We start from the raw sequence: 9,029 nt of genomic DNA, 5'->3' as shown, positions 1-9,029 counted from the left end.
GTATGGTATAAGTGATATCTCACATCAGGGGGAACTGGATGTGCCATCCTCAGACCCCCTCTCCCTCTCTCTCCCTCTTTATCCCCCTCCCTCTGTTCCTCTCTCTGGAGATGGTGTTCTCTCCCTCCCCCACCCCCCTCTCTCTCTCCCCCTCTCTCTCTCTCCCCCTCTCTCTCTCTCTCTCTCTCTCCCCCTCTCTCTCTCTCTCTCTCTCTCTCTCTCTCTCTCTCTCTCCCCCTCTCTGTCTCTCTCTCTCTCCCCCTCTCTCTCTCTCCCCCCCTCTCTCTCTCTCCCACCCTCTCTCTCTCTCTCTCTCTCACTCTCTCTCTCTCTCTCTCTCTCTCTCTCTCTCTCTGGGTTGTGTTGATGTTGGCCCAGCCACAGCCTGAGTGGACTGGAATGCGGCCGGCATGTTGATCACCACCGGTCAACCCCCAGATACCCCCTTCCCTCTCCACGGTCACCCCCAGATACCCCTCCCCTCTCCACCGGTCAACCCCCAGATACCCCCTCCCCTCTCCACCGGTCAACCCCCAGATACCCCCTCCCCTCTCCACCGGTCAACCCCCAGATACCCCCTCTCCTCTCCACCGGTCAACCCCCAGATACCCCCTCCCCTCTCCACCGGTCAACCCCCAGATACCCCCTCCCCTCTCCACCGGTCAACCCCCAGATACCCCCTCTCCTCTCCACCGGTCAACCCCCAGATACCCCTCCCCTCTCCACCGGTCAACCCCCAGATACCCCCTCTCCTCTCCACCGGTCAACCCCCGATACCCCCTCCCTCCCTCTCCACCGGTCAACCCCCAGATACCCCCTCTCCTCTCCACGGGTCAACCCCAGATACCCCCTCGCCTCTCCACCGGTCAACCCCCAGATACCCCCTCTCCTCTCCACCGGTCAACCCCCAGATACCCCCTCTCCTCTCCACCGGTCAACCCCCAGATACCCCCTCGCCTCTCCACCGGTCAACCCCAGATACCCCCTCTCCTCTCCACCGGTCAACCCCAGATACCCCCTCTCCTCTCCACCGGTCAACCCCCAGATACCCCCTCTCCTCTCCACCGGTCAACCCCCAGATACCCCCTCGCCTCTCCACCGGTCAACCTCCAGATACCCCCTCTTCTCTCCACCGGTCAACCCCCAGATACCCCCTCTCCTCTCCACCGGTCAATCCCCAGATACCCCCTCTCCTCTCCACCGGTCAACCCCCAGATACCCCCTCTCTGCTGGGGTCATGAAGAGGCCACGCTGGTGGGGTTTTTCGCCACGAGACGCCCATCGGGCCAGGCCTGTGACCGCCTGGCCGCCAAGCCCAGCCCCCCCCCCCCCCCACACACACACACCCCTGGAGGTCATTTGGGGGTTCTGGCCCCCGCAATCCCAACACACACACCCCCGGAGGTCATTTGGGGGTGCTGGCCCCCGCAATCCCAACACACACAAACATCCACAAAGTGTCCACTGAGGCCCGGGGCGATGGGCCTGCCAAGTACGCCTGCAGACTTTACCTTCCACCTCATGAATAGCCATCATTCACAGAGATGAGACCAGACCTTACCCACACACACACACACACACACACACACACACACACACACACACACACACACACACACACACACACACACACACACACACACACACACACACAGTACATATCAACTCTTCCCTCAGCTGAGGTCTGGTATCATCCCCTAAATACTTAGGACAGAAGTCTGGAATGAAAAATTAAAAATCCTGTGTGGAAAATGTCTCTCAATATTACTCTTGTCTATAATATATTTATTTATATTTGTATTTATATTTTTAATTTTAATGTGTATTTTTATTTTTATTTTTTATTGTTGTTGTTAGCATTATTATTATTATTACTACTATTATTATTATTATTATATTTTTCTACTATATTAATGTGGGAGAATTTCTCTCTACAGATCAACCAGACCAGACACCCTGAAGCGTTGGATAAGAGTCGCTCCATTCTTCTTTGAAACGTTTGCATCCGTGGCCACGGTTTCTCTTTCTTGTGGCCATGTTATTCCTGAATGCTTTGTTCCACTTATTTTTCTAATTCAACTTTTTACCATGAAGCAGCGCAGTCACGTGCTGTGGTCTGTATTCTAGAGAGGCAGCCACTAAACCAGTCAGTCAGTCAGTCAGTCAGTCAGTCAGTCAGCCAGTCAGTCAGTCAGTCAGTCAGTCAGTCAGTCAGTCAGTCAACCAGTCAGTCAGCCAGTCAGTCAGTCAGTCAGTCAGTCAGTCAGTCAACCAGTCAGTCAGTCAACCAGTCATCCAGTCAGTCAGTCAGTCAGTCAACCAGTCAGTCAGTCAACCAGTCATCCAGTCAGCCAGTCAGTCAGTCAGTCAGTCAGTCAGTCAGTCAGTCAGTCAACCAGTCAGTCAGTCAACCAGTCATCCAGTCAGTCAGTCAGTCAGTCAGTCAGTCAGTCAGTCAGTCAGTCAGTCAGCCAGTCAGTCAGTCAGTCAGTAGTCAGTCAGTCAGCCAGCCAGCCAGCCAGCCAGTCAGTCAGTCAGTCAGTCAGTCAGTCAGTCAGACAGCCAGTAGTCAGTCAGTCAGTCAGTCAGTCAGTCAGTCAGTCAGCCAGTCAGTCAGTCAGTCAGCCAGTCAGACAGACAGCCAGTCAGTCAGTCAGTCAGTCAGCCAGTCAGTCAGTCAGTCAGTCAGCCAGTCAGACAGACAGCCAGTCAGTCAGTCAGTCATGGAGGTCTTGTGGCACGCAGTGCGTCTTTTTAAGGTCTATGTTTCCTCTCCATAGTGTTCTGGGGCCTCATTTATCAAAGAGCGTGTAAATTCAGGTGTAAAAGAGGGCGTACGACGAAAACGCGGAAAATGCGAAATGTAGCGTACGACGAGAATATTTACACGCTTTTCGGATCTATCAAAAATGTCGTATGCCCTTTTCTGCACGGGAAATCCGAGACCGGCGGGGAAGAGAGCGTACGCGCACGCGCCCCGTGTTCCGCCCCCTCCACGCCCTAATCCAACCATATATGGTCAAAACCATGAGTGGCCAAACGTGGTTTCCCGGAAGGAACCGGCTTAAAAAGGTAGCGTGGAGCACCCAGGCGGGACAATGAAACATGGAACGAAGAGCTAAGAAGAGGAACTTTTCGGAGACGGAGGTGCATGTGCTAGTTGGTGAGGTCCACGTGAGGAAGGCAATCCTCTTCGGAAGGTATAAATCGCCTACGTTTGTCTGTTTGCTCCTACAGCTTAGTAGCCTACTTTAGCTACGTGTTGTGCATCTAGGATTGGGCATACACGGACATACTGTAACATGTGGCTGCGAGTGAAGCAAACATTCTGTGGTAGGCTATGATTAAATTAGGACCAAAAACAGGGAACAATAACGCAGATGACCACTTCATAATGTTAGAACACATTAAACATTTTCCCCTCTGGGAAATTAAGACTCATCTAAATCACCCGGTAAATCACAGCATTTATTTGACTGCCAACAGAAAAACATCAAATGAATATGGCTGCACAATGAAATGTTTAATGCATAATCAAGTTCACAGACAAACTCAAAGAAAATGATTGAAATTGTTTCTCCAGACTCTGACGTGGGGTGGGACTCAGAGGAGGGGGTGTCTGCAGTGGTCCTTGACCTGACGGTCGTGCCCCCGCGAGTTGCAGCCTCTACATCCAGCGCCACACCCTCCAGTGCCTCCACCTTCTTATCAGCTTTGAATATATATCTTGGCAAACATAACACGGGATGATGTACAAGGAGGGGACAGATACCTAGTGAAAGTACTATTGGTTGCTAGTAAAAAGACAATAACGAGGGCTTGGTATTAGGTGGAACCCCCAACCAAGGTGCAGTGGCTGGGTGTTGTGGAGGAGATGTATGTTAGGGAGAGGTTCACGCATGCATTGAGGATGCATGAAGGAAAGTTTGAAGGGAGATGGGAAAAATGGATGGATTATAGAAGGAAGTGTGATGATACCACTAATATTAAAATTGTCATATTTGAGTAAGAAAAAAAAGCTGCATGGATGGAAGTACCCATAAGCTGTTATTGTAAGTTTTTATGTTTTATTGTATTGTCGTTGTATGGATGGAAAATGCTAATAAAGATTAAAGTAAATAAGACAAAGAATAGCCTATGTATCTTGGCTATGGACACACCAATAAGCCAGCCGTCACGCGCAGCGCCTGCCTCCAGTCTAGCCCCTACCCTGCTGTGCGCCAGGATGAATGAGTCATGCGTGGAGCCAGGCCACCGTGCCACTACACTTGTGATGAGCATGTCACATATGATTTGGGTATTTATAGTGTGCACATTTTAGCGATTCACATAGACGTATTCATTCACTGATGGTGCCCTTATGTGGGTGCAGTCGCCATCGCCGTCACCTCTTTGGAGTTCTATCTCGGGCCAGTAGGCCGAGTAGCGCCGGATTCATTTAGGCTCGCATTACGCACAGGAGGACTGTCATTTATATGCTTACCAAAGAGCAAACAGGTCCACATGATCACATATTAATGACAATCTAATTGGTCAATTATTGCCGTTTGATGGAGTGCCTGCATTAGGTGTGTGACATATAGCGCGGAAAGGTTTGGGACAGCGCATAGGTTCCGTTTGGGGAACAAATCCATATCGGACCATGAATGAGCCGGTTAGAGGACACGTCTAATCTAGCATTGCGATATATGTTTGTGCTGAATTGGCCTAGTAGCCTACATGATTGTGCGTTCATGAACTGTCGCTCTTATTCTCTCCGTCAAACATAGTAATTCACCGACGCACCACCTGCGTCGCCAGTTCCCCCTGTGTTCAAGAAGGGCGTAGAACACCGTGTAAATCGGTACGACAAGCTGAGAGGTGTCCTACAAAAGCGCGGAGAAAGGCGACTAAATTTTCGCCCTTACGGCTTGATAAATCGCAATGTGGGGGGGGCAAATGGCGTACGCCTGAACTCGCGAAAAAGACCGTGTAAAAGAAGGCGTACCTCAATGATAAATGAGGCCCCAGGTGTCTGACCTGCGAGAGCAGTGTGAATGACCCTGGTCATCGTACGCTTGTCTGCGCTGTTGGCCTACAGTATACTGCCATGCTCACGTTTCTCATGCTCATGTTTGTAGTGGGGTTAGTAGTCAGGACTGTTTATTGTTTATTGTTTGTTGTGGGGTTAGTAGTCGGGGCTGTTTGTTGTTTGTTGTTTGTAGTGGGGTTGGTAGTCGGGACTGTTTGTTGTTTGTTGTGGGGTTAGTAGTTGGGACTCTTTGTTTTTTGTTGTTTGTTGTGGGGTTGGTAGGGTTGGTAGTCGGGACTGTTTGTTGTGGGGTCGGTAGTCGGGACTGTTTGTTGTTTGTTGTTTGTTGTGGGGTTAGTAGTCATGACTGTTTGTTGTTTGTTGTGGGGTTAGTAGTCAGGACTGTTTGTTGTGGGGTTAGTAGTCAGGACTGTTTGTTGTTTGTTGTGGGGTTAGTAGTCAGGACTGTTTGTTGTTTGTTGTGGGGTTGGTAGTCGGAACTGTTTGTTGTTTGTAGTGGGGTTAGTAGTCGGGACTGTTTATTGTGGGGTTAGTAGTCAGGACTGTTTGTTGTGGGGTTAGTAGTCGGGACTGTTTATTGTGGGGTTGGTAGTCAGGACTGTTTATTGTGGGGTTGGTAGTCAGGACTGTTTATTGTGGGGTTGGTAGTCAGGACTGTTTGTTGTGGGGTTGGTAGTCAGGACTGTTTATTGTGGGGTTGGTAGTCAGGACTGTTTATTGTGGGGTTGGTAGTCAGGACTGTTTATTGTGGGGTTGGTAGTCAGGACTGTTTGTTGTGGGGTTGGTAGTCAGGACTGTTTATTGTGGGGTTAGTAGTCGGGACTGTTTATTGTTTATTGTTTGTTGTGGGGTTAGTAGTCAGGACTGTTTGTTGTTTGTTGTGGGGTTAGTAGTTGGGACTCTTTGTTTTTTGTTGTTGTGGGGTTGGTAGTTGGGACTCTTTGTTTTTTGTTGTTGTGGGGTTGGTAGGGTTAGTAGTCAGGACTGTTTGTTGTGGGGTTGGTAGTCGGGACTGTTTGTTGTTTGTTGTGGGGTCGGTAGGGTTAGTAGTCAGGACTGTTTGTTGTGGGGTTGGTAGTCGGGACTGTTTGTTGTTTGTTGTGGGGTTAGTAGTCGGGACTGGGCCTCGTAAGAGGAAAAACTATGCAGGTTTCGCCTACTGACGAATAACGAAACCTTTAGACTTTATTAAGTTGGTTTCATATCAGTGGTTTTGTATCAGGCTACTAATCGTAATGTGTAGCTAAGCCTATTATAATTCCAAATTTGCATGGGAGCCAACGATGAGTAGTCAAGGAGCCCCGTGTGGCCCCCGGCCTCAGCCTCAGCCTCAGGACCTCACCCCTCAGACCCCCGCGGTGCCCCCCCAGTCTCAGGAGAACGCTGATTTCTTAATCCTCGATATAAAGCGTTCAAGCATCCAGGAAAAGTGTAACTCTGCTCAGGGGGCTCTGGGCTTTATCAGCTTAATAAGCCAGATTTCCCTCCGACGATTTGGCTGCGCTCGCCGCACAGTAGGATAGCAACGCTGCGTCTGCCAGCTCCCCTCCCGCCCAGGGACGGCGGGGGAAGTAGACCGCTCGCATTCTTCACTGAACGCTTAGCGATGAACCGTGTGTGTGCGCAGTCATTATGCAATGAGCCACACATGCCTTCCCTCCGAACCAGCCAAACTCTGCCATGATACCAGCCACCCTCTGCCCAAGGACATCATTAAAACTGTCAAGGGCCGTAAATATGGGTCATTTCTTTCCCACTGTGGTCCAGAAGGGAAAAGGAAAGCCCGATGGCCATGGGTGACTGAGGGACACCGTCATGTCTCAGTCTGGCCACGTCGGCCGGGCGCTCAGACCTGAGGATCATTTATAGAAACGCCAGCGTGTCCCATAAATGCTCTAAAGACGTTCTATAGACGTTCTATAAACGCTGGCTATAAGATAGTTTCACTGCGTCATCATGTCTTCATCATAGGGATGTAACACCAGTGGGAGATCACGGGTTTGATAAATCTTCATCACATGTCCTTGTAAAGCCTTACTGAATACTCTGCATGCGCCATTGCTCTGCGTTGTGTTCAACACATAATATTTGCTGTCTGTCACCTAATTGTTGTTGAGAATTGGCTCGGCACGCGGAAAGAAAATTCCTAGTTGAGCTCCAGTCCTCCTGCGAGACACAATGTTGTTCCGAAGGAAAATACAGATTAATGGAAAGAGATAAAGTTGTGAATAGGGTAGTCATTATAGATTGATGGTGGTGTTACAGTTCAAGTGTGTGGCTGTAAGACCTGTTCCCAAGGCAAGGCAAGGCACGTTTATTTGTAGAGCACATTCAGCAACAAGGCAATTCAAAGTGCTTTACATGAGACATTAAAAGCATCAAGACAAAGTGCAACACATAAAATGTCATATAAAACGAAATGCAAATCAATAAGTGAATGCTAGTTAATCTTCATATTTTTACTTTGTCCTGTCATTGAGAGTCTGCACGTTCCCAGGTTACACAATCCTACAGCTGGTTCCAAGCCCACGTTTCCTAAATTCTACTTTGAATCGGTCCTGGCCTTCCCCAAACATATCATTCACCTGATTGAACGGGCAATGTCTAGAAAACTATTGCAGCGATCTTCCCTGTTGTGAACTTTTTAACACAGTACACGTCTCTGTATGTGTTCCGGTTTCTCTAAAATCGGGTAAAACATTGGTTAGGTGTGCCTAGCTTTCCACCTTATTCCAACCGGAATCACTGGTTCCAACCCAGAACAATATTTGATTTAATAAAAAGCAGCGGCAAAAAGAAAAGTCTTCAGTCTTGATTTAAAAGAACTAAGAGTTGTAGCAGACCTGCAGTTTTCTGGAAGTTTGTTCCAGATATGTGGAGCATAAAAACTGAATGCTGCTTCTCCATGTTTAGTTTTAACTCTGGGGACGGAAAGCAGGCCTGTGCCAGACGACCTGAGGGGTCTGGATGGTTCATAACGTAGCAGCAGATCAGACATATATTTTGGCCCTAAACCATTCAGTTCTTTATAAACCAACAGCATTATTTTAAAATCAATTCTTTGACAGACAGGAAGCCAGTGTAAAGACCTCAGAACTGGAGTGATGTGATCCACTTTCTTAGTCTTAGTGAGGACTGCAGCAGCAGCGTTCTGAATCAACTGCGGCTGTCTGATTGATTTTTTAGAGAGACCTGTAAACACGCCATTACAGTAGTTGAGTCTGCTGAAGATAAACGCATGAACACTTTTTTCCAGATCCTGCTGAGACATAAATCCTTTAATCCTTGATATATTCCTCAAGTGACAGTAGGCTGACTATCACTCCCACTAGACTCCCAAGCTGAGATGCTGTTATATAAAGCATATAACATCATATGCTGTTGTCCAAGATTGGTTCATGGAAGCAGTCCTAGTCCACATATTGTCCCCGGAGACGGAGGTTGACGTGATTCCCAGTTTTAGTTTTTCTTGTTGAATCACTCCCCATTTTAATTTTGCAACTATCTGAATGATAATTAAAATGGAGGGTGATCAACATATTAAACTGGTGAGTTATTGACTTCAGAACAAAGTACATGTGATGGAACTGAAGCACGAATCTTTCAGAAATGCACAATTAAAGATTGGACTGTCATGATTTTTATGTTCATGATTATTGTTATTATAGGTTCATCAATACAGAGTTCCTACAGAGGTTGTCTGAAAACATTGGCGAGAGGACCTCTGTTTTGACTGATAACATGACTGATAGCATCTAGCACAGGCCTACCTCAGGAGCACAGGCCTACCTCAGGATAGCTCAGGCCTACCTCAGGAGCACAGGCCTACCTCTAGCACAGGCCTACCTCAGGAGCACTCTAGCACAGGCCTACCTCACTCTAGCACAGGCCTACCTCAGGATAGCACAGGCCTACCTCAGGAGCACTCTAGCACAGGCCTACCTCAGGATAGCACAGGCCTACCTCAGGAGCACTCTAGCACAGGCCTACCTCAGGA

The sequence above is a fragment of the Borostomias antarcticus genome, assembly GCF_949987555.1.
Source record: "Borostomias antarcticus genome assembly, chromosome: 6".
Taxonomy (NCBI): domain Eukaryota; kingdom Metazoa; phylum Chordata; class Actinopteri; order Stomiiformes; family Stomiidae; genus Borostomias; species Borostomias antarcticus.
The sequence above is the reverse complement of the archived record's forward strand: the minus strand, read 5'-3'. Positions refer to the sequence as shown.